The 24,861-nt window shown below is 43.5% G+C and overlaps 1 protein-coding gene and 1 long non-coding RNA gene across 3 annotated transcripts in view; one reads left to right on the top strand and one right to left on the bottom strand.

The window, feature by feature from the left end:
• Window positions 1-21,223, bottom strand: part of PPP6R2 (protein phosphatase 6 regulatory subunit 2) — a 106,937-nt gene extending 85,714 nt beyond the window's left edge. Inside the window, exons 1-2 of one of the 2 annotated variants that reach the window (XM_055711561.1) lie at window positions 21,021-21,223; window positions 14,995-15,072 (exon numbers count right to left, since the gene is read on the bottom strand). The gene's annotated coding sequence lies outside the window, so the exon portion shown is untranslated. The remainder of the gene's footprint in view (window positions 1-14,994; window positions 15,073-21,020) is intronic. The other variant, XM_055711559.1, reaches the window with a different exon arrangement.
• A 95-nt stretch (window positions 21,224-21,318) lies between these two features.
• Window positions 21,319-22,170, top strand: LOC129736160 (uncharacterized). Its single transcript, XR_008732398.1, has 2 exons — window positions 21,319-21,527; window positions 21,829-22,170. It is a non-coding gene; the product is annotated as an uncharacterized LOC129736160 (long non-coding RNA).
• The last annotated feature ends 2,691 nt before the right edge of the window (window positions 22,171-24,861 follow it).

The raw sequence follows: 24,861 nt of genomic DNA, 5'->3' as shown, positions 1-24,861 counted from the left end.
CAAGGCAGGGGACAGTGTCATTTCAACCAATTTTTCTTCCCCTGCCAATGCAGCATACTGCTCTTTCACACTCCCAAGCTGATACTTTAAATCAGCTATAATCCATTTTAAGAATCTGTCAAGCCACTCAGTAACTAAACAAGCTGAGGAAAGTTGCCAGTTTAATACATAACACCATGCTGTTACCTCACAAGAATTTACATTTTCACTATTTTTATCACCAAGATCTTCCACAGAAATTTGATAATTCGGGTTATTAAGATTTTTTGACTGCACAACTTAAATTGCCTAAAAAGGGCCCAACGTTCCAGAAGAGTTAGCTAAACACCCTCCAAAATGCAGAGCACACTATAAATGTCTCAAGTCATACATCACAAAGTCTGCAGACACACCTGAAAGTCTTCCTCCTGTGACTACTGGAGAAGGGAGACAGAAAGCCATCACCCTGGACCCAGTTTATATCAAAATAGGCACAAGACACTCTTGAGAATCATCCTTGTTTATCCAAGTTCTTGTTCTAGAAAACCATAGCCCATTCACTGCTGCTCCTGCTAAACCACCAGCCTCCTCCCCCTTGCACTCAGCATTGCTGCTGCTCGGAGAGACCAAAGAAAGTTCAGGTAAAATTACAACAAACCTCCATCCACAGTTAAGTACAGTCACTACCACTGTGCCAGCATTATAGGTGGTAAAGAAAAGTAAGCAGATTAAACTCATTCTAGTCAGAATTGTATTTTTTATTTTTAATATACAAAATCCTCAGTGAATTAGAATACTAACATTTGCTCAAATTCTGCAATGCTAAAAAACAACCTCGTTAAACTTTTCAGGTACATTGTGACAAAACAACCCATGCACAGGCTATGTGTAGGGGATGTGGGGACAGAATGAAAACTGTCAGCAACTACAAAATCCCTCGCTAGAAAAAAAATAGAAGTATCACATGGAGCCCAAGGCTGACATGTATTTCTAGAAGACACATAAATGTATAAAAACACTACCTAAAACTTACCATTCTCCTTACTCAAGGCACAAAAAGAGTCAACTTCAGTGAAAACATGGCACACGAGGCAGTCTATAATAACTCCGTCAGAACCTGGAAATACTGAAGCTTCTGTACATTCCACCATTTTCTTTTTGTCATAATTTCTCATGCTTCTCCCACACTTCAGGCCTTGCTGCCAGGAGAGGTCAGGGTCTCTTGTCCTCTATTTTCACCCATCCCATCATTTGCAAAAATAAAAACAGGGCTGTCAGTGGTTCCCATTTATTCGTTCAATAGCACATGCAACGCCTTACATTTGTCACAGTGAGAGGAAAAAGGCACATGAGAAATAATTTAATCCTGTATCCAGTACTTGCCCCAACTAAAACAAGCTTTCTGAATTACAGCTCTACAACAGCTGAAGCCAATCTCTGAATTCACACTACACCATCTCTTCCCTTGTGAGCACCACTGCTCACCTAAGCCCTTGGCGTGCCAGCTTAAGGTGCCAAGGAGGCAGGAAAAATCCAGCAAGGCAGTAAACACCTCAGGCTGGGAGCTGCTCTTATGAATTTAGTGCCCAGGACATCACCAAGCATTCTCAAAAGACTGTGCCAAAAAGGCACAAACTCCTACAGAAGTCTAACAGGACACCAAGCCTAATCAAATGCATGGACAACAAACTACAGTCACGTCATTTTTCTATACATACCCACAGACAATGCAATCTGAACATCATAACTCAGCACTGAATTCATAAACAACCACCAAACAACTGAACTATGAAGACTGCTCAACTTAACTTCCCCAGTCTTAAAAGACTCACGGCTGGGCTTACAAAAACACACAACCTCCACCTCCTTACACCAGATCTGACATCCGTTCAACATGCTAGCAATACAGCTACACCCGGGAACCCCAAGCATATCACCAGTTTTCAAGATTCTTCACTCTTTCCCAGAAGTGCATTTACAGGGTCCAGCGCATAGTAATTTAGTGACCAAACCTGCAAATGAAAGGAGATAAGCCTCACTGGACACCTCATGAAACGACGAGCACTGTCTTGAAAAGTGCTTCAAGTTACTACTCTAATGAACTGTGGTGAATGGCATTCCTGCAAAAGAAAGTCAAAAACTCAGAGTAAAAAAACATGCCACACTGTTTACACCTCTAGAATATCATCCCTGTTCTTGCTTGCTTTTATTGCTAAGAACTGAACAGAAAAATGGAAGAATGTCTTTCTTACTTCTATATAAGCATTTTAGGATGCCACCTGAACAGATGATCCTGTGTAAGATACATGCAAGGTACCAAAATAACAAAAATCCATAAAGAATATGCACAGAAATAATGTTGCAAACAGGGGAAAAGAGAAACATGCTCTTTCCAGAAATCTTACTTCTAAGGTATGTCAGCTGTGCATGTGGCAAAAGCAATGCTCTTTCTGGAATTAGTCATATTGCAAGCAAGGCTCCTGATGTGTACTACCACTTAACACCAACTTAATGATTTTTTAGAAAGGAGCTTCCCAATTATACTGATGACTATTTGCATGCCATTTTCTCTGAAATTCAACTTGCATAACAAGAGCTCTGAGAACATTTCTTTTTGTACTACCAGAGAAACAACTTTTCAGACTAAACGGAAAAAAGTGTCTGGTTCCAAATTCTCCAAGAAGGCTTTGGCAGCCTGCTGCTAAGGAGCACACTCCTAGGCCTCAGGTTTTTGGGAAGCTGGGGTGGGTGGGTGGGTGTGCGTAGACAAAAACAAAAAAGTGTAAAGGAGCACTACTAAGTTGTTTGGTACCTACTAAGAGTTACTGGCTAACCAGCCAGAAGAAATGTGTCTGGCGAGCTCCAAAAGTAGCATGTTTTGCACCAATGAAAAGGCTACAGATCTCCTGGGCAGTCTTTCACATAAGCCTAACGTGCCAGAAGGAATCAGCAATAAGTAAATTTACCAACTATAAAGATGCTTGGTCTCACTTCTGCCATTCTTTTATTACCATTTTAACAAACAAAACAAAACACATTTCTCAATTTAAAAAGATCACTTCACAAACGTCACCCACATACCACATAACACCTCTGCAGAAGAAAAGCTGTCTGGTGACCAGAAGTCTCCCTTCCTAAAGAAAGTCTTCATATTATCCAAATAGGTATTTCAGGTTAAGGAGGAAAAGGACAGGCAGGAACAGGGATAGCGAGGTTGTTCCCAATTTGCTTGCAACTGAAACTGAACTACGGCTGGCAAGTGGAAGGTGAAGTTTCACTGTGTTCCCCCAGTTCTGCACACTGAGTTTGTGCAGAAATCTGACATGTTTCCTTAAGCATTCACAGCCTTCTTCAAGGCTTTTTTCCACTTGCTTCCAGCAGTATCTTAAACCATGTTCTCCTGCTGGAAGCAAGTTCTATTTAGAAATTTTATTGAGATCTCAGAAAATAATTTCAAAGCCTCTATGCCAGCCTGCAGCAGCCACTGAGCACGTTTCCACACCTGAGCCCCTGGAGAGCCAGGGCTACCCCACACTCTGCACAGCCTCAGGAAGGCTGAGAAAAGTGCCAAACTCAGACCTTGCCCAACATTGCAAAACATCCTCCACCACCTCATAGGACTGGGCTGACCCAGAGAGGCCAGGCACCACTACTGCTATTTGTAGATGCAAAAGCATCCACCACCAAACCAAATGGCACACTGATTAGAAGATGCTTCTGGGTGAAGGGCCTGTCCTCCTTATTCCCATTTTCTACATCCTCATTTTCTTCACTTTCCCTCTGACAGTTGGGGCACATTCAGATAGAAAACTCAATTCCTTTTTTCTGTGAAGAGTATTTCCCACCCGAGGTAGCTTAAAAGAAAATCAGCAAGCATATGGACTACCATGGAACCAGTCCATTAAGCCTCATCCAAACCTGAAATTGATACAGAGTTAATTGGCAAATGACAGCACAGCTAATGCTAACTCTGCAAAAGCCAGGAAATACAAAGAAAAAAATACCATCAACCACTCTCTGCAGTACTGACTCTGATCTGGCATGTACTCACTGGGGACATACCGCAAGAACGATTCAGACTGTTTTTGAACAAACAGATGTATGTAAAGAGCAACTGTATTGTTTTATGCACTGTGGTACATCCCACAGAACTGGATGCTGACACTTGCGTAACCCTGGGCTTGCGACAGCTGCACCGACAAGTTCACAGACCATCCTCAGCAGGTGCCAGGGCTCGCACTGCGATAGGAGACAACACACGTGCGTCCAGAAGCATCGTGGACTCTTATGCCAAAACACAATGCAAACAAAGGCAACGGCTTGTCCCTGTTGAGGGCTACAACCCAACAGCGGTCTCAGGGCATGCAATAATCCTGAAGCGATTGCTGCTCTGTACAGTAAAGCTCAAGAGACTCCACAACACAAAGGCATGGCAGCTTCACGCAAATTAAGAGCAGTTATGCACAGCACCCTTTACAGCTTGGCAGCTTTTACCTTGATGAGGACACAAGCCAGCAGTTTCCTGTAACAGTGACAGCCACAGAACAGAGGAGATAGAAGTGTACTTCCAGAGATCATCCAGTCCAACCTGCTGCTTTTCAAAGTGGGGTCAGATGGTACTGGCTGCCCAGGACAGCATCCAGGCAGGTTTTCAACATCTCTAAAGACGGAGACCCCACCACATCTCTGGGCAGCCTGGATTCAGCCACTGTCGCAGTAAAAACATGTTTTCTTATGTTCAGGCATTCTGCCATTATTTCAATTTGTGCCTGCTGCCTCTTGTCCTCTCTGGGTACAACTGAGGACAGCCTGGCTGCATCATCTTCACTCCCCCCACAAGGGATCTACACACACTGATGAGATCCCCCCTGAGCCATCTCTTCCCCAGGATGAACAACCCCAGCTCTCCCAGCCTCTCCTCAAGTGGAGAATGCTCCAATTACTTAATCAACGTTGTGGCTCTCTGCTGGACATTCTCCACTATGTCCATGTGTCTTGTCCTGGGGAACCCAGCACAGGTCCCAGAACTCCAGATGTGACCCCACCAGCGCTGAACAGATGGGAAGGATCACCTATACTGACACACTGGCAACACTCTCCACAATGCACCCCAGAGGGCTGCTGGTCACTTTTACAGCAAGGGAATGTTGCGGGCTCCTGGCCAGCCTTGGGGCCACCAAGATCCGAAGGCCATTCAGTGCAGAGCTGCTTTGCAGCTGCTCACCCCAGGATGTACTGGCAGCACATGGGATTATCCCTCCCCAGGGGCAGGGCTTGCATTATTTCCCTTGGCTGAACTTCATGAGACTGCTGCTGGCCCATTTCTCCCATCTGTTGAGGTCCCTCTGTTGGCACTGCAGGTCTGTTAAGCACTCCTCACAGCTGTGCGTCACACAGCACATCCCAGATGCATTTCCTTTCATCCTTCCAGAAGATGTGCTGTTTTTTATCAAGGGAGAAGTAAGCATGCATCATTCAAAGAGGGAAGAATCAAGCTTTTGAGGATGCAGGCACTTCACAACTGCAGCTCTGCATTGGAGGTGACCAGAACAGTATTATGCATTTAAGAGCAGAAACAAGGAACAAGTTGTTACTGAATCCATTCAGGACAACTGAAGAATGTACTCCAGGCACAAACAGTATCTTTGAAATAACTCTTTCTCCAGTTCCTATCTATCACCAGCTGTTGTGTTTGAAGGGATTTTAGCCTGGACAAACTCATAGAAGTCTTGATGATGTTTTAACCTACACTGCAGAGAGCATGCATCTGATGTTAGCATCTTCTGAATGTATTTCAATACCTCAAGTTCTCTCCACCTGCTAAGGCCCTGTGCACTAACAGCACTCAGCAGTTCCTTTTCTTCTGCTGTTGCACACACCACTTCGGTTTCTTGAGGATTTCACTGCTGTGACCTGTCAAAAGACCTGCAGCTGCTTCCACTACACAGACTACCTGTGTTACAGTATTCTGCATCACACTACTTCCAACTTTTTGGTACTGAAGCATCGATGCTATACAGCTGCTTTGCACAGCCGCACCCCAGGCTGCCATCCCTTCACACCCTACTGCAATTGCCTGTCCCCAGTATGAGGTTCTTGGCTGTCACCTGTTGCCTCTACCTACCGCTGCAGTTCACCATGACCCATACCTCCTGTCCCATCACCATCCTGGCCTCACCTTCCAGCTCCATGAACCCATCACTATCAGCAACCTAACATAGGTGGAGATGGTACAGGATGACAAGCCCCATTCCAGCAGAGCCTGGATGCGGCACCATGCTGCTGAATTACACCCACAATACAGGTAATAGATGACTTACAGCCATCTACTCTTCTTTGGGTTCAAAATGCTCAGAATCTACATTGCAGTCTGTCAGGGGAAGAGAACCACAAGCTACTCATTTTTTTTCTAGAGCTTGCTCTCAACCTCTTTAGAATCCTAATTCAGACTCTTTAGGAATACACTCTCAGTGCTTGTTCCCAAGATGAAACAATGTTGATAAAAAATTTCCTTGTTCATCTTATAACACAGCCAAGATTAAATCAAAGACCTCTATCAATTCCTCTCACATTCACACAAGGCATGAATAACGGTGAAAAACCCCAACGGAGGAAAAAAAAAAAGCTTGCTACATAAATAAATACTACAGCTCAAGAAGTGATTTTTCTAGATTATTATGAAATTATACCTGAGCGGTCTGAGGTTCTCCAGACAACTAAAGCAGGACTGGGGATTTCCTGCCGTATCTAATAAGCACTGGAGCTGCTGAAGCCCACCACTACACGGAGAACAAATAAATCCCTTTCAGGCAGTCACATATCCCCTTCCTACCAGCTACACTTCTCTTGTGAAGTAGCCATCCACAGAGCCACAAGAAGGCAAAAGAAAAAATAGAAAGTTAAAGGCAGGAAATACAGAACGCCTCTTCACCAACATACTTCTTTCTAGCCCACCTAATCTATAATTTGGAAAGACTTAAGACTCCATCACTATGCACTGCTCTAAATTCAAATTGGTATCATGCCTGCCCTTGGTAGTCATGCTATCTTTGATGGTAACAGAAAATTCAAACTTATTACAGAGGAGCCTCTCACCTGAAAGAATGTTCTTCTCTCTAGAAACCTACTTGCAGACACCCTTTGAAAGCCAAGTCTTGGCAGGCTTTACGTCAGTCCCTCATCAAGCATGAAAGTGTCACATCAACCCAACAACAAAAATAGATGTTATGGAGCGTTATCTGACATGCTCCACATGCTTTCATGAGTAATGCTAACATGGATAGGCATTATTTTAAGTACGATCTGTTGCAAGCAATGAAGTCCAAAGCATAAGAGTAAAAGACACAAATCTGTCTTCTATAGGTATAAAGAGCCTTAATCTCCCAAGATCAAACATTTAGGCAAACCTGCTCCAACAGAAACTGTGCCACACAAACTGTAGCTTCTACAACAAAAGACAAAGCACAAAGCCATGAAAAAAACAGAATCCAAGGTTTGGGTCACAGCCTGTGAAATAAATAACAGTTCACATAGCAAACTGAAGTAGGCCTTTTAGGTGTAAGAATGCAATTTTACAAGCAGTAGCTGCAGTAAGATGAGCAACTAAGGTGAGCTGACCGGCTGTCCTTAACACAGCAGCCTGAATGAGTCCAAACCAACCTTCTCTGTTCCCAAACGAAGACCATGCAATGTGCTCATCTTCACTGGAAACAACCAGCTATAGGCTTAGTGAAAATAAAGCCAAGGGACACTGTCTATAAAGGGCTCTCTACAGAACTCTGCAAGAGGCATCGCTGCAGTTTCAGGACACCTTTAAAAGTTGCAGGGCATGAACAAAACAACTATTTTAACATCACAATTTTATATAAATATATTCTGATTCATCACTATTCCCTTTGTTCCCTTCCCTCGGTCATTTGCCCAAACCTTTTTTATAAACTCTGAATAAAAGGCAAAGCAGGACAGACTAGAGTCCTCAGAGTCAATGATGGCTCCAGCAACTGTCCACACACACACCAGTTAGCACGCACATCCCACTGGACATAAAACTCTTATGATCTTGGCAACTTCTGCCAAGCTCTGACTGCACATGTACACATCAAAGTCTCAAGAACATAAAACACAGAAATGAATTACAGCCTTTATTCCCTCCTACAACTAAGCATACAAAATTATAAATTGTCTCTATTGTACTCAGTTAGCTTTGTAGTTAGCTTTTATCTTCATATTGGGGTAACCTAAATACTAGTTTTCACAGGTTTTAAGTATCTTATAGCATGTTTCAGTCTTAGTGAAAAAAAACATGGACTTAGTTTATCAGTATTTCAATACTTCATCTTCCTTCTACCCCCTCAAAGTCTCATAACCTTCAGAGGTGAACAGTCAGTCAGAAGCTTCTGTTTTGTACAGGTGAAGGAAGCATCTCTGGGAGGGGAAAAATATATTTTAAAAAAACAAAAACAAAAAACAAAATAGTATTTTGCCTGTAGGCCACTTTCAGAGCAGAAGGCCAGCAAAGCTTTGTCTGAATGGCAGAATGGCCTGTCAAGGTATTCTGGAGTGGAAATAGCTTCCTCTAGTGAGTGCAGTGCACCCCTGAGCTCCAGCGCAGGCATCTGCTTCTGCCTTCCAAGCTTCAGCTACTTCAAAAAGGAAAAAACAGGCAATCATCCTGCCAAACACAAGCAAATGCCTCCTGAACAATGAGAAGAGTCAAATCTCCCAACTAAAATTTTTCACACTACAGCAACCTGGTATCCCAACCCTGTGGTACCAATTAAGCAAAGGCCAAAATACACTTTATTAATGGCATTTTCAGGAAAGATTCAGTATCTGGATTTTAGTGTTTCAGTACTACTGAATCCAGCACTGTATACTCAGCAACAGTTACACTTCCCAACATGGACACCTGTGCCATACCTGCTGCATACACCCACCCTGCGGGCAGTCCAGCCAGCTCTTAACACACTCCTATTGCCATGGTACCTGCAGCTTCTTTTCCCTTAACAGTTGTCTTTGCAGCATTCTGGCACTGCACTCTCCTGCCACGTTGTTCAGGGTTTGCCTTGTGACTCTCTTGCCCAGCCGCAGCATCAGAAAACAGCAGGGGAAAATCTCTGCCCCAAACCACGCTTCAGAAACTGTATATGACCTTGGAGGGCACGTGTACTACAAGGGGCACTCCCATTGGTGCACAGTCACAGCAAACACATTGGGAAGAAGATGGAAACACTAAACAAAGGATTCTGTTAAACTTCAAATGTTACCATATAATAAAGATGCGTTTCAGCTTCCTGAGAGATTGCTTAGTCCAAGCTGGTGACTGGAAAACACTTAGATATAATTCTCAGTTAAATTTATTCTTAACCAAAATAGTATTTCACCAGTTAGCCAAGAGCCTCCTTTTGTTTTTCTCTTCTGAACTAGCAATATGAATTTCTTCTTTTTTTTTCTTAACATCTAACTGACAAATGAAAGAGACATCTACGTTTACATTCCTTGGACAAAACAGTAAATCACAAGTACTGCAAAGTCTGGTCTACCAGCACAGTAAGGGTTGTGTTGGGTTTTTTCTTTTAATAAAAAACTGCTGTAGGCAAAAAATTATGAAGGCCTGTCTGTTGTACAAATATGCACACAAAATTAAGAGCTACTTCTAATTATTCTATGCTTCTGAAGTTTCCTAATAAAGAGATGATATCAAGAAGTACTTTGTTTTGATGATCAACTTTATCCTCATCTAGTATCTAGTTAAACAGCCTTCTAATTGATGCCCTACCCCATGCTAAGGACAAAAGTTGCACGACTTCTTTATTTAAATGTTACATTTTTAATTAAATTCAACACACCCAGCCAAGGAAGGAACTGCAGTGCTTCAAAAAATGCAGGAAAAAGCTAGACAGAAAAATATACCAAATGCACTGTGAACATAAGTGCACACAAAAGGTGGGGTTTTTTCTAGGTAAATCAAAAGCGTATGGAACTAAGCACACACCAAAGAAATAAACTCCACAGCCTAGCAGCTTCACATTATCTATAAGGGCATAGGTATCCCGATTTTTACCCTGCACTTCACTCAATCACTAATAATTTAACAAGATGACTAGTCAAATATTTTCAGCTACTACTCTCCATTTACATTGTCTCCCCCATGAAAGCAGGGCAGCAGCATCTTCAAGGAACCCCAGGGGGATTTCTGTGCTTCACTTTAAAGATCAACCTTTAAGTGTAAGATTTGCAACTTGATTTGAATATTAAAAAGCTAACACGCAATCATTATTAAACAAGCAAAACAAAATCATGGGGTTTTTTTAAGTGTTGATTTACATCTCTTGCAGGACTCCTCAGACACTCCACTCCTCATTCCCTTGCACTGCTTACATTAGTAAACAAGACTTTGATGCCACTGAGACTGTTTACTACATGTTGTTTAAGCAACATATTATATTTTTTCCTGGATCACCACAGTTAAAACCTTCAGAAATAATTATTATTAATTAGATTAGCATCTCAGAAGTAAGATGCTGGCGTTTACTGGGGCACACAGCACCTTTTTTCAGAAAACCCAGTTTGTTGAAGTCATTTACCACATTGATCTACAGACCCTAGGTATTTTATTTGTTGCCGCACACACAGAATAAGGCATTACTACAAAAGAAACATCATTCCGCTCAGACTATTAGATAGCAAAGCAGAAGCATTTGCAAACTAACATTTCCTGTTGTGCTTTACAAGGAGATCAAGAGCTGTACATTTCAGATACATCTATTTTATCGGTATCACGATGTCCTCAAATGAGCAAGAAAAACAACTGCTTACATTCCTTTAATGGTCCTTTATACAAATTCAAAGCTTCAAAAACGCATGTGCCTTTATCTACGTAAAAACAGTTCAGCCTTTTGCATGCTGCAGTTTTTACCAGAATATTCTGACATTGCCCTGTGCTACCAAGCAAGCTACATGCAAACAAGGCATAGTATCGCTTTGCCAAAACCGTAACAAACCAGAGCCTTACAACAGGATATTAAACAACATATATTTTCAATTTCCTTCATCTTCCAGGACATCATATAGACACAGTCCACACAAAGTTTAAGTAGTTCTACAGTTAAAATGAATACTAAGACACTTCAGAAGAAAAGAAAAAAAAATAATCTTATGTATGACAACGGACCACCAACCTGTTTCCCCTGCACAGCACCACCTGAATTGTATTTATAGGCTAAGCTTCACTCGTCATAAAACATCTTAAAAGGAAAACAATCATTTGGAAGTCTCAGACTCACCCTTCAGAGTTCAATGGGCTTTACCCGGACAAATAAATATTAAAGCTCAGGTTGCTCTTCAAATCACAAACCAGAATCACGTGATCATGATTTTAGGCCACAGTTTGCCATATATTTAAACCTGCACTGCTAAAAAAAAAAAAAAGTTTTCCTTTTTTCTGTTAATACTGGATGGAAAATTTCAACTGGATCACTCCCGCAAAATGCTTCACAACATTGCTGCACAAATGCTTGTGCCAGCCAGGAGGGAGGGCAGAAAAGGGATGAATGGGTATGAGCAGCAGCAAGAAGCGGATAGATTTTCAGCAGTAGTGCCAGCTTAAATGCATGTCAAATTATGGCTTTAATCACACATTCTAAGAAGTCATTCACACTGTAACTAAATGGCCTTAATCATAATCCAAAACACTAATAAAAAGCACTAAATCTGTAAAAGAAAAAGGTGAAGATTTCACGTGACTGAAAAGAATGACATTTATTTTTCCAAGATTAATAAAGACTTCTAGGGATCGTTATAAACTTTGGGAAAATAAATTACCATCAATCTTGCACAAAAGATCATCAGTAGGTACTCCTCATCTCTATAAATACCTCAGAGAATGCAAATTATGATCGCTACAGGAATAAAGTATCATCTTAGTGATCATCTCTGACTACCATAAAACTTTTTGTTCAAGCTTGCTTGGTGTTGCAACTAAATATTGTTACAAGGAGTCATGGCAAAATATTAATTTGCATATAACACTCCAAATCTATTTGAATAATAATTCCCAAGTTGGAAATTGAGTTTTAAGCAAATCACACTATAAGCAGCAGAAATGTCTGCCCCGTTGTTGCAAAGCCAAGCATCCTCTCCAGTGCCGAAAGCACTTGCCATTGTAATATTCACAGAGCACCCAGCATCTCAGTGGGTCTCACCAGCAACCCTGCTCAAGTGAAATATCTTCCAGTTAATTTACAACCTGACCACTATGAAGAATACAGAAGACTACTGGTCCTTTCTAAAGACAAGAGTTCCTTTTGCTTTCTACAAATTCTGGAGGTGTGATATGTTGAGGTTTTTTCCTCAGCTGGAAAATGCCATAGTGACATTTTAAATAATGCTCTTGTTGTTTCTATATCTGAAGAGCAAGATAAAGCACCATACTAAGAGATGTCCCTCCCAATTTAGCAAGCCAGTACATTTACATGTGCCATACAATGCTGTACAGAGATACCAGCTCAAGTTTCAAAAACAGGGAAGGCACATCGGTGCTGCACTGAGCCAGAGGCGAGGCAACAGGACTCCCACCTCTACAACTCGTCCATAGATCTCTCTGCATCGCATTCAGCCACATGGTGCAGGCATAACGTCAGGAGCCTAAGCTAAATTTCCCTCCACTTCTGCATCAGTCCAAGTAAGAGCAAAGAAGTGGTAAGGGAAAGGGAAGCTTCCTAGGGCTTCAATTATGAAATACCACTGTAGAGAAACAGTTTGTGGCATTCAGTCCCCGACAGCAGGCAGCATCTGCTGCCTCGGAATGAGGTACAGGAAAGACAACGTGGGGCTACAGGAGCATGAGGAGGGTCTTCTCTCAATCCCATGAGTATACTTCACAGTGTATCAAAGTAGTGTTCATCATTACACATAAACAAATGTTCTCCCCTCTTATTTAACACATAAAACACAGTAACCCTTGGCCTAATCAATATCCCTGACATCAAGCTTGACAAGTTACATACACACCAAAAACTGTGAACAAGAAATACATTTAGAACTCCACACATAATATCAGACTTCCCCTTGCTTTATTAAAATATAGCACATTACCCAGTATGGTTTTTATCTTCTCTGCCCTGCTATTTTCTTTAATCACATACCTCAAAATTGTCTTTAACAGTAACACACATAATATTTTGCATTTTCAGGCATAGCATCCATTCCAATAATTACACTTCCAATGCTATTTTGGCTTATTACTTCACACACTGAGATGAATTTTCACAGACCTTTCATCAACACTGTCCGGTCTTCCCCCATCTCTTCCCCATTAGGCAGCCAGAGTCTAAACCGGCCAACAAATTGTAGTGACTCCCTTCCAGCAAGAACTGCCTTTCATATTAAAGCTTAAAGGCATAGGTCAGTGGAAGATTGTTTCTTTTTATCAACTGCCTTTGAGATCTTCCTGCTTCTCCAAACACTAGGTCTGTTGTTTGGTTGTCAGTGATTTGGTAAAGTTTCTGCTTTTCCCGAAATAATATATTCATGACCAGGGCACAGGCAACCACCTCTACCAACAAACCACAATTACGCAACAGTATTTTCCTCACATGGCAAATGTCTACTAGGTGATCCTGTTTCACTTCACAGTTCCTTGTAAAAACTCAAGCATATATCCAAACCACAAGTATACACTAATATTTCTACTTGCTGTTCTCTTCTAGGACTAAAAATAAAAGTTTTGTTCTTGGGAACTGCACCACTTCATTCCAACATTTTCTTCCAGGTATTTTATAAAACAGCACTTACAAGCTCACTTCAATTGAGCAAAAAATTTCACTCGTGAAAAGTGAAGATGAAGCTGTGAGGTTTTTTTCTGCAAGACACAACATTCCTTAGCAGTGCTGTTATTTAAAATGGAGGGGAAAGACAGGACTGGAAAGGCCACGGATACACTGGATGAAGGCTGCCACACTGAAAGCACCACAGATATGAACACTAATTACTTGTAACAGTTATTTTATAGGGACTACAGTTAGTAAGAACAAAGATGACAGAAGTAACAGGAAAAACAGAAGTAATGAAATTAGCTGCCTATTTTGTAAGAGGAAACAGTGGGTACAGTGTAACATCAATGAAATCAAACATGCATTTGTTCCTGGCATCCCATCCCTAAAACATTACATGCCTGTCTGCAAAATTTGGCATCCTCAAGCCCCTTCATATTTTTGTAAACTACTCTGCTACTTCATCCTTGAGTCTTCACAAAACTCAGGACATATAGCAGTCTCTAAGACTGGTCATAATTAAATAGTCTTTAGAGAGAGTACAAGGGGAAAACTCAGTATTTTACATTTACTAAAACAGTGAAAAACTTCTTTTCAGCTTAGAGTCCTCTTCATACTAAGTACTGAAGAGATATGGAGAAATCCTGTCTTCTGCACCATGGAACTTTCTGCTTATTCATGACCCCAGCTAGGCAGAAAACACTACATAGCCAGCTACTCCACTGGGTAGCATCCGTACATCTCAAAGAGAATCTGGAAAATCAACTGTGCTGGTCACATACATGACAAAAACTTAAGTTTGTTTTATTCTATTGATTTTAAATAGATAACCATATGATTCTGGATCATTTATAGACACTGCTTTCAACCTCAAACTTATCAGTCAGCTATGAAAGAGGAAGGAGATTCATCAAGCAGAGCTATGGGCACTGCACACCGCAAAACGTATCTAATGTCTCATTCACCTCACAATCCATCGAGGGTGTGAAGGCAACCTCACTAAGGTCCCCATCAGAATCTTTGCCTATCAAGTTGAGTATTCTGCAGCAGGATCTGTCTCACCTAACATGTAGATATTTATACTATGGATGACTAACCTGAATTAGTCACCCAGACTCCCTTTGCAGTAGAAGAGAAACGAGCACTTCTACAGCAAAACTCAGCTCTATTTTGGACTTCTGCATCAAAAGCAAGTAAGCATGTTTCTCTCCATTGACTAAAAAAAGGAATCCTAAATGGTTACCTCAGAAGCAGGCATTTACATCATAGATGTGCAAACTTCGGTGAGAGGTCTCCAGCCCCTTGAAAGTGAAGGCAGAGTCTGAAACACAACGTTGGGGGGGGGTAGGCTTAGAAAGTCATGGAAGACATTTAAAAAGATAAGATCAAATAAAATGTTGGATATACCACGAGCAATGTAATGCTAAAAAGTGATATAGTAAAGGACTGGGAGAATGCAAAAGTAGTAGAAAACCACTGAGCACTAAGAAAAACAATCTCCCATATCAAATTAAAAAAAATAAGGATAACATGCAACAGAACTAAGTTGTAATCCATCATTAAGTATTTTCTAATTTGTTAAATAGAGTGCTGATTGAGCATCTGTTGACTGTTAATCGGGTACTCTGGCTCAGGAACTGAGGTTCTGTGACTGAGGATGACCTGGATATTCTATTTACTAAGCTTAGCTTGATTTATTCCAACATGGAATCACAGCTTTTGTTAACACTTTTTTTTTGTTGTTGTTAACACTGCTGCAGTCCCACTACTCCCAACCCCTTCATATTTAAACTGCCCAGCAGATGTTCCAACAGCAGTGCTCATCTGTTCAGAAAAATAAACCAGCAAAAAACAAACAGGGGAAGGGAAGGTAGTCTTCTGCCAGACTGCCTCCCTGCAAGTACAGAACCAGCACTAACACAAAGGGACAAACCAGGAAAATGTTGCACAACAAATTTAAGATTAGTTAAACTGAACCACACCCTATTTAAATCCAGACAGCAAGAGACCTGCTCTTTCTACTCTTATCCTTCCTGGGTCATGCATTCCTCAATCCTCCCTTGTGTCAGTGTTGTTTATGCAACTACACATCAAGCTGGTTGAGGAAGCTGATCCAGCTGAAAACTGCTCCCTCCAAGAAGGGTCAGCACTCAGCCCACTCAGCTTTCTGAGGTGCCATACCACACAAATATTAATGCCAACACATGGCAACCTGGACTCGGGCCCATTGATGTCGCTGTGGAACTGCGCCCTTAGTCCTCTGGCTCAGGCAGACAGAATACAATTTGCAACCTGTTAGCTTATAGTCTCAATTATCCTTCTAAAAAAAAAATTAATCTGTCTTAACATAAAAGAATTACATTAAATGGTATACCAGAGGATCTTTTGAACAAAGAAAATGAAAAGTAAACATCTAAAGAAACACAACCTTTCTCATCCCACCCCACCGCACATGAAAGTGAGAAGCTGAAAACAATCTATAGGTTTTGCATGACTATAAGGAATGAAAAGAAAGGAAGAAATTGCTATGCAGAAGAGAATCTAAGTCGCTTATCACAAAATGTCAAGGAATACCCATCATGCATTTTCTCAGCTAACATAATTAAGTCTACTGTAGAGAAATCAAAGACAAAACTGAAACTGAAGTATCCTGTGTTCTATTTCCTTCTTCCTTCCTGTAGGCTGCAGCAAGAAAGCCCATCTCCACTACTGTAGTCTTCACACTTTTTTGTCCTTCTCCCAGTAAGCAATGCCAGTTTTTTGCTATTGCTTCTTTTTTTTTTTTCCTGCTATTGCTCCTAATTCTACCCAGCAAAATCAGAATCAAAGTGACTTAAGAGATACCAGTGTCACTGCAGGCCACAATGCTCTGAATATCAGCAAACTGCAGAACTGAAATAAAATAAAATAAAATAAAATAAAATAAATAGAGACAACTAGCATAGGCATACCGGAAAGAACAGCAGACATTGCCAACTGAACACAAACCTTGAATTCACACAATCAATATGTTTGGAAAGTTTTCTTTGCAAACCATGCAGATTGCCTACTGTGCCACCTACCAAAACAAAAGGTGGTGGAACTTTCTTATTTTGCCTAGGCAAGGAAACTTACTCTGCCCATTTGGCTCAAATAACTTCTTGAACTTTGCCATTTAACCATAATGTTATTTTCCTATGCCTTCCGGTTTCCCCTTCTGTCCAGATAAGATTGTGTCCTTAAAGCACCACACACGCCTGAGGCACGGCCATTCCCCAGAGAGCTTACAGCTCAGGCCCAGAACAAGAAACCAGGTAGACATAAAGAGAAATTGAGAGGGGAAAATTAGTAACAGTCAGCAGTTACAGCTCAACAGCTGCAGAGCTTCCATGCTCAGGCTAATGATTTTAACTTCCTTCTTTTGACATTATGTTCTCCTAAGCTGGCTCATCCTAATTTTGCTGACAACCCTCTTTCTGAAGCTCAGTGCCACATGGAGCTTGGTTTGAAGCAAACCCTGCCAAAGATGACAATTTTAGTTAGGCTTTAGGCATTGCTATGTAGCCATTTATTATTGTAACTACTTGCACTGTCTCAGCTTTATCTAGGACTAAATGGCATTAATAAGCAAAAAGATAGAACGTCACTGTTAATTTAGCCAGTAATGTCAAACTTCCCATTTGCAGACCTGATCCAAACGCCATGTATGCCACGTGTGTTGCATTCAAATTCCACCAAAACCTGAGCTTTTTTAATCTGAGATTTTAAACCTTAGCTATGAAAGCTTCATTTCCCAAGATAACTAATATTTATTTGCCCGAGCTTCCCCCCATACCAGAGTTAACAGGCAGGTAAAAATAGCCAAGGCATGTAATAATAATGTCAATATTGGTTATTGCACTGCTGACTGTTTAGTAGATTAAAACCAGGAGCAGAGAAGTCCATCACAGGGGGAGGGGAGGATGGTGGGAGGAATACAGATGCCCAGAGGGAAAGAGAGAAGTGCAATTAAAGAAACAAGCACCCTAAAAACATAGCAGCGGACAGAAAAGACAACATACTTTTGCTTCTAATAATATTGAATCAAAGAAGACACTTCAGTTCCTTTGTTGCTACTATTGGTCACACAGAGGCCACATTCTTTCCCTGATCCTTACATAAACCCACTGACATCTGTAGATTTTCCGTGAAAAGGAGGTAACAAACAGTCAAACCGATTCCCCAGCCCATAAAACGTAATTAAGAACAGAACTGTGTTACCCTATAAATAGGGCTAAGAGTGAAAGACTGCTGCTCTCAACTGTGGCTCCATATTTGACTGCTCAGATGGAGAGCTGACATCATTCATTAATACAGTCTATTAACTCTGCTCTCCTCAACTAGTTTTTCAGTGATTTTGCATCCAGCAAAACAAGACCTCCCACAAGTACTCCTCCCTATAAAGTTCTCAAAAGTTCTGTCACCCACTCAGTTCCTACTTAGCTCTCAACTCGCTGACCTCATCTGTTTCTCCTGTGTCATTTACACCCAAGTTTCCCAGTTATTCTTGTCACTCTACTATTGTTTCAGAAATATTTACTATAACAAGATACTCTTCTATTTCTTGGCATTCCAGTTCGCCCATTTTTATGGCTGAGCTTATTACACTGTTCTAGCTACTGCCCTTCAGGCACTAACACTTTAGACTCCAAGCCACTGTGTTAAGAAAACATACTACTTGATTATGTACATGAAGTCATTTTCCCTAACATATAATCTACAGCTCTTACACTTACACTTCTACACACCTTATTAGCAGGAACACAGAGTTAAGAAAGCTCATTTCTGTTCCCCAGCCCTGAACTCTCCTTAAACATAACACCTTTCCTTCCTGAAATTCTTCCATACCACTGACATCCTACTGTATCTCAGGGAAGAACAGTTTTGGTTTCCCTTTGACACCTTAGCTGATAGCCAATAAAACTCAGGGGAGAACACAAATGAAGTGTTCCTTCCACAGAGCATGGAAAAACATGATCAGCTACACCTGGGGATATCTCCCTACCAAAGAGGAGGGGAAGCGTAACTAAACAATTCCTCCTTCTAACTCAGGATCTCGCTATTTGGGAACAGTGCGAATTTAATTCACTCCAGCTGACTCCCAGTCCAACCAGCAAACTGTGAGGCGGGGGGGGGGGGGCAGGAGCCCCACACAGAAGCACTGTTGGCCCATCTGCAGAAGGGGTCCACAAGGGCTGTAGCCATCCCTCATTGGGAAGCACTGCAAAACAGGCTACACCACTTGTGACAGCAGCCTGGAGTTTTCTAAAATAATTTTAAGCCCATGGACCAAGGATACTCACTTACTAAGAAAAAAAATCTAAAAACCCAAAACATAAGCTCTTAACAATAGTTTTCTTTTCTGACAGCCTCCAATTTCTTAACTACCAACTTAGAAATTCAACCTGTTCCTCCTGCAACACAACCAAGCCTTTACTGAATTCCAGATTCAGAAGAACGCTTCAGTGCTCCCTGCCAGCCCCAGAACAGATGCTTGACATCAGCCACTCTCTCACAAGTCTGGAGGTTTGCAGGTACCTCCCAAAACCTCAATGCAGTTTTCTGCACCACCTGTCTGATACCGTTCTGCTCCAGACCAAGCTCTTCCCAGAAAGCTGCTGCAGCGTTACAAATTTTTCACTATTTCTAGACAGGACGTTGTCCTAGGTCCCTGGATTTGCAACATAATACGAAGTACAAAAGTCACAAGAAATGTCTGCATACTGAACACATGAAAAACAAAGTAGGCCTTCACTTTCAAACCATTCTGTTCTTATCCGATAGTCAGTCGTCTTCTCCTGAGCAAGCGTTTATTGCTATCACTCAAACCAGTACAGATCATTGTGTGTTCCTATTGCACATTCCAAAATTTAACTTTGCTTACCATGATATCACTATTGGTTGCTATGGAAATTGCTATACTACCATCCACCAGATTTTTTTTTACCACTGAAGCATTTTTGCAGACTGTTTGCTTTTAAGTATCAGAGTAATAAGAGAAATCATAAATGTTCATTCTCCCATCATTCTTAAAACAGTGCTTTGTAACAAAAAATCTGCTAGTAATTGATTACGTGCTTGGCTTCAAAAGTGTAGCTCTGGACAGGACTGGAATGACAACCTTCTCCTTTGTTTCTTGAGAGAGAAAATAAGTGTATCATAAAAACAAGCTTTAGTTTTCAAAATACTAAGTGGGAGAGACCAAGATACAAGAAATATATGAGGCCTCTCCAAGTTCTCTCAGTTTCTCTTTTTCACTTCCTAGTTTGTTGGGTTTTTTAACTTGTGCAAAACAAGGCCTTCGAATTAAGAAGGGAGCCCTTGTCAGCCTCTTCAAGAAAGCATCTTTCTGTAAAATTATGTGTTGTAGTGATTCTGTTTGCTGCTACAACTCCTACCCCAGTTTCTGTCAGGACAGGGACATTTATTTTTACATATTGCACAAGCCAAGCTGACAGGGTCCCTCGCCCAGGCTCCAGGCCCTGCAGCCCCGAAGCCAGCAGGTCCCCCCAGGCACCTGACCCCCACCTCTGACCTTGCCACCACCACCTCTCCCAACAGCTTCAGCAATTACCCCCTGGCCAGGCATGAGTCACGAACACCCGAATCCCCACGTTCCCATTACCTGTTCCCACCAGGTCGACGTCCCCGTGACCCCCCCCCCCCCCCCCAAAAAAAAAGATACCCAAAGCAAACTCTTGACACACACAGAAAGTCCGATTTAACCCAGATACCGCAAGAAACGACACGGTGGGACCCGGGCACAGCCGAGCGCAAGGACTGGAAAACAGACCTCTGTGACCGGAGCTGCTGGGGGGGCGGCACAGCCGGCACCGGCGGGGCTACGAGCTATTTAAAACCAGCCCCCGCCAACAGGGGAAAACAAACCGGGGACAGTGGGGGGCGGCCCCGCAGCCCAGGCAGCGCTACGGGACCGGTGACCGATTCCGCCCGGCGCTCTGAGGGGTGGGAGGGGGTGTCGCTGCGGCCGAGGGGGCCGAGGCGGCGGCGGGGGACGAAGGCGGCGGGGACAGCGGGGCTGGCAGGGCGGCAGGCCGCACACCGCCTCCGCGGCCCGCCGGGCCCAGCGCCCCGGCCCCGGTGCTGGAAGGCGGAAGCGGCCCGCGGCGGGGCGCAGCCCTCGGCACGGCCGGCCCCGGCCCCGGCGCGGCGGCAGGTGGCGGCGGGAGGGCGGGCGGCGGTGACAGCTCGGGCGGCGACGCGGGCGGCGGGCCCAGCCGCGGGTCTCACCTGCTGGGGGTCCGGGCCTGCCCTCCGCCCCGCGGCGAGGCCGTTGGCTCGCTGCCTGGCTGCGAGGGCCGGCGGCCCGGCGGGCATGGGCCGCGGCCGAGGCGGGGCGCGGCGGCCGGGGCTGCGCTGACAGCGGGCGGCGAGGCTGCAAGCTGCAGGCACTCCGGCTGCCTCCAAAATGGCGGCGGCCCCGCTGCTGCCCAGAGCTGCGGGAGGGGGGGGGGTGGAGAGCGGGGGGCGGGGCCGTGTGGGGGCGAGGGGGCGGGGTCGCGCACCGGGGGCGGGGCGGGGCCGGTCCCCGGGCCGGGTCATGGCCCGGGACAGAGCCTTGCGGGCGGAGGGACGGGTGTCGGTGTGGGGCGGGCAGGCGGCTCACGGCATGGCGGGGGGGCGGGGGCGGCATAGGGCCAGACCGGGAGAGGGCAGGACTCCGGGGCCGGCGGGGACAGCGGGAGCCTTTCCGTGGCCGCGGCCCGCAAGGAAAGGGAGGCAGGAGCGGCGGGCGGGGTAAGGCCCCGTGTTGCCCAGCCAGCACCGGCGGGGCCCCGGGGGGAGAAGGGAGGGGGGAGGGCGGGCGAAGGGGGGCACTGCCACCGGCCCGGGGGGTCCCACATCGGGGTTACTCGGTGCGGCACCGCCGGGGAGAAGGCGATGGGTGAGGAGAAGGAGGAGGGAGCCTGTCGGGGAAAAAGAGAAGGAGGAAAAAGGGACGAGCCAAAGGATGGAATAAAACAGAACCGGGGAGAAAGACACCTCTTAGTCATGCTGGCCTGCTGCGTGAAGTACATTTCATTGTTGCCTTGCCCAGATTTGTCTTCCTACGTGGATAAACTGCCGCCCAAGTGCCAGCGCCGTACAGGAACCCGACGGGAACCCATCCAGCTCTCCCCTTCATGTGAACTGAATTCCAGCCATGAGACTTCCAGCTTCATCTCCTCACCTTCGCTGGTCTTACTTAGGCTCTGACCCTGCAAATATTCATACATGGGGTTAAAATTTAACGGGTGCCCCCCCGCTTCAGGCCCTACAGATGGATCTACCTGCTGGCACAGCCACTGTGGCAAACGTGCCCTGTGGATGGAAATGATAACAGGGAAAGAGTGGGGCTTGCCTGCAAGGCATGCGAAAAAATAAACTCTTTTTATACTGACCTGTTTATGGGGTTTGGGGTTTTTGCCACAGAAACACCACCAAAAAATTCACCCATGACTCAATGGGCAACATTTCTAATTTATGCCTGTATTTTCACCGTAAGGGCTTGAAGGCAAGGGCTCCAAGAGCTTGTACAGCATGGTATTTTTTTATATGAACTACCAGTACGGTAATTTATAAAATTTTTAATTTATAAATGTATAAAATTTTATTATATTTTTATTTAAAATTATAATATTTTATTATAATTTATTAAAAAACATAATTTTTAATAAATTACCAGTATGGTAATTTATACTTTGTTGGCCATTTATAAGGAAAAAAATTAGCACTGCCTCACAAGTTTCAATTCTCTGCTCTCTGTCCATTCTGTCTGCAGTGCAATGAGCTTATAAAGCATTTTTTGTGGCTTCTGGGGACATGATGGCTAGCCAAGCAAATTCCCAAGTCTTCCAGCCATCCACAGAGTGTATTCATTTCCTTACGTAGCACAGGAGGGCTGGGGCTGTAGACCCTGTCTTCTCCAGCTGATTTCTAGAGTACCAGTCTTGGAACAGCTTCCTTCTTTCCTCCTCCAGCCCTGTGAAACACACTAAAATACAGCTTAACTGTCTGGGCTTGGCAGCAAGCATGGGCTGGGGCTGCCAGCTCACCTCTGCTCGTCCAGGACTCAGGCAGGTACAAGAACAGGGAGAGCTACTTACATAGGGAAAATAAGCCGCAGGCCCGAGACCCTGGTTGTTTTACGAGGGCAGCTATATTCTACTGCGAACAAGCTGTCGGTCTTTTCTGTGGCTACTCGTGCTGACATGCAGATGCTGAATACAGGCGTGACCTCCTTCTTGTTCAAACAGATATAAAAATCAGTGTTTGCCTACTTGTGCACGTATGAATATGCAGTTATTTTGGGTTTCACATCTTTTGCTGTTAAAATCCACACCGGGATTTTAATGAAGTAAGTAATGAAAAATATTATCATGTTATTATCCTCTCACCAATGTTTCAGGTTTCCTAAACAGGAAGAAGCTGATCATTTAGTATCCTTCCTCCCACCATTTTAGCATTTCCAGGGCAATTGTTTATAGCAATTCATGCTGTCCATACTCAGTGCACTTAAAACCATGCATCTTGAATGACCTTATGATTATCCAGTTTTTAATACAGCAAAAATAGATTCAGAAAAGGACTTCCTCTCTCACAGTCTTATAGTAAAATTCCTAAGGAATTTTACCATTTTGTACTAAACTAGTATGGTGATCTCACCATAAAGTGAATTTATTTTAAAATCCTGATGCCTGTGAATAAGAAACAGCTTTGCTGTTTACAGGGTGTTTTCTATCAGCCTGGTTTCCCCACCGATTGTTTCAAAAGTCACACAGAATGAACAGAAAGAAGGAGCAAGGTACAACGGTGCCAGCTCTGCTTAAATTAACAGTAACTCAGTGCTGGGACGGAGCCGCTATTCTGGCCAGTGACCTCACTCTCCCTGTCTTGGAAAGAGATCTGAGTCTGCCATTGTGCTGTGTCAAAAAGCCTTGTGGAACAGCAGATCAGCTGCAAGCTCTCTGAGATAGCAAAGTTGTCATCATGCCAATTTGTATGTCATTTTGCATATTGTTAAGGCTAACAGTAATGGATACGGACAATTTAGAAACAATCCAAACTGTGTAAGCACGCAATGTATAAAACTCACTCTCGCAAGTGGTCAAACAGGCTCTCGAAGGGCATGGCAAGAATTCACCCTGCTGCTCCGGACAAAGACAGCCTGTCACTGTGATTTCATGACCTGTGCTGTTGCAGAATTAAATCCAGGCTTCAGACCAATGCCACAGGTGGTCTCAGGTGTTTGATCCTGCTTTTATTGGGCTTACACCCCAAGTATGCGTAATTGCATCTTCATCCTGTATGCAAACTTTCACTCTTTGAACTACAAGGCTGTGAACACTCACTTTTTTTTCTATACATGGAGCATGTATTTCACAACCAAAACTACATCGTTAACATACACCTCTGAGCTCACAAAGCTGCCACTCTTTAACTCAAATAACTGATTTACATATCAAGCTGTCAGGACATAGGAAATTGTGTCTTGTTGTGTGGCTTGCTGGACTACTAGCTAGCACGGGTTTGTTCGTTTCTTCAAAGCATTGAACCCTGTTCCAGGGAGGTTTTGATTCTAAATTCGAAGTTCAGTGAAAAAGCACAAAACCCCGTAGTTCTTGTCAGAAATCCAAAGATCACTGCAGTGAAGGCATGGGCAGGGTACAGATACGGGTGTCTTCAGATCCTCAGCACAATGAGCATTTCAGGCTGGCTTCAGACCCTGAGCACAGCTCTCCAGTTCTAGAACCGGAGGAATGAAGCTGGGCCTGACTAAGATTCACCCTTAGAGCAGAGACACATTTTGCTAGGAGGTTGCAGAACCAGAAATAGGATGTCGCTGATCAAGAATGCTGGGCTCTATTCTTGGCTTAGAAATCACGCATGATCTAGCACCTAGAACAGACATTATATCCAGATTGCCAAGCTACAGTTTTGACATTAATTTTGAGAAACACTGCAGGCAGAAGAGGAAGAGTCCTCGTTTGTTCTACTGGGATCATAAGCTGTATTCCTAAACATAATTTGTGTGTTAGGTTTTCCAAACACCAAGAATTATATTTGGCTGCCTTTGGGGGCAAGTTATATG

The sequence above is a fragment of the Falco cherrug genome, chromosome 5 (genome assembly GCF_023634085.1).
Source record: "Falco cherrug isolate bFalChe1 chromosome 5, bFalChe1.pri, whole genome shotgun sequence".
Lineage (NCBI taxonomy): Eukaryota > Metazoa > Chordata > Aves > Falconiformes > Falconidae > Falco > Falco cherrug.
The sequence above is the reverse complement of the archived record's forward strand: the minus strand, read 5'-3'. Positions and strand labels throughout refer to the sequence as shown.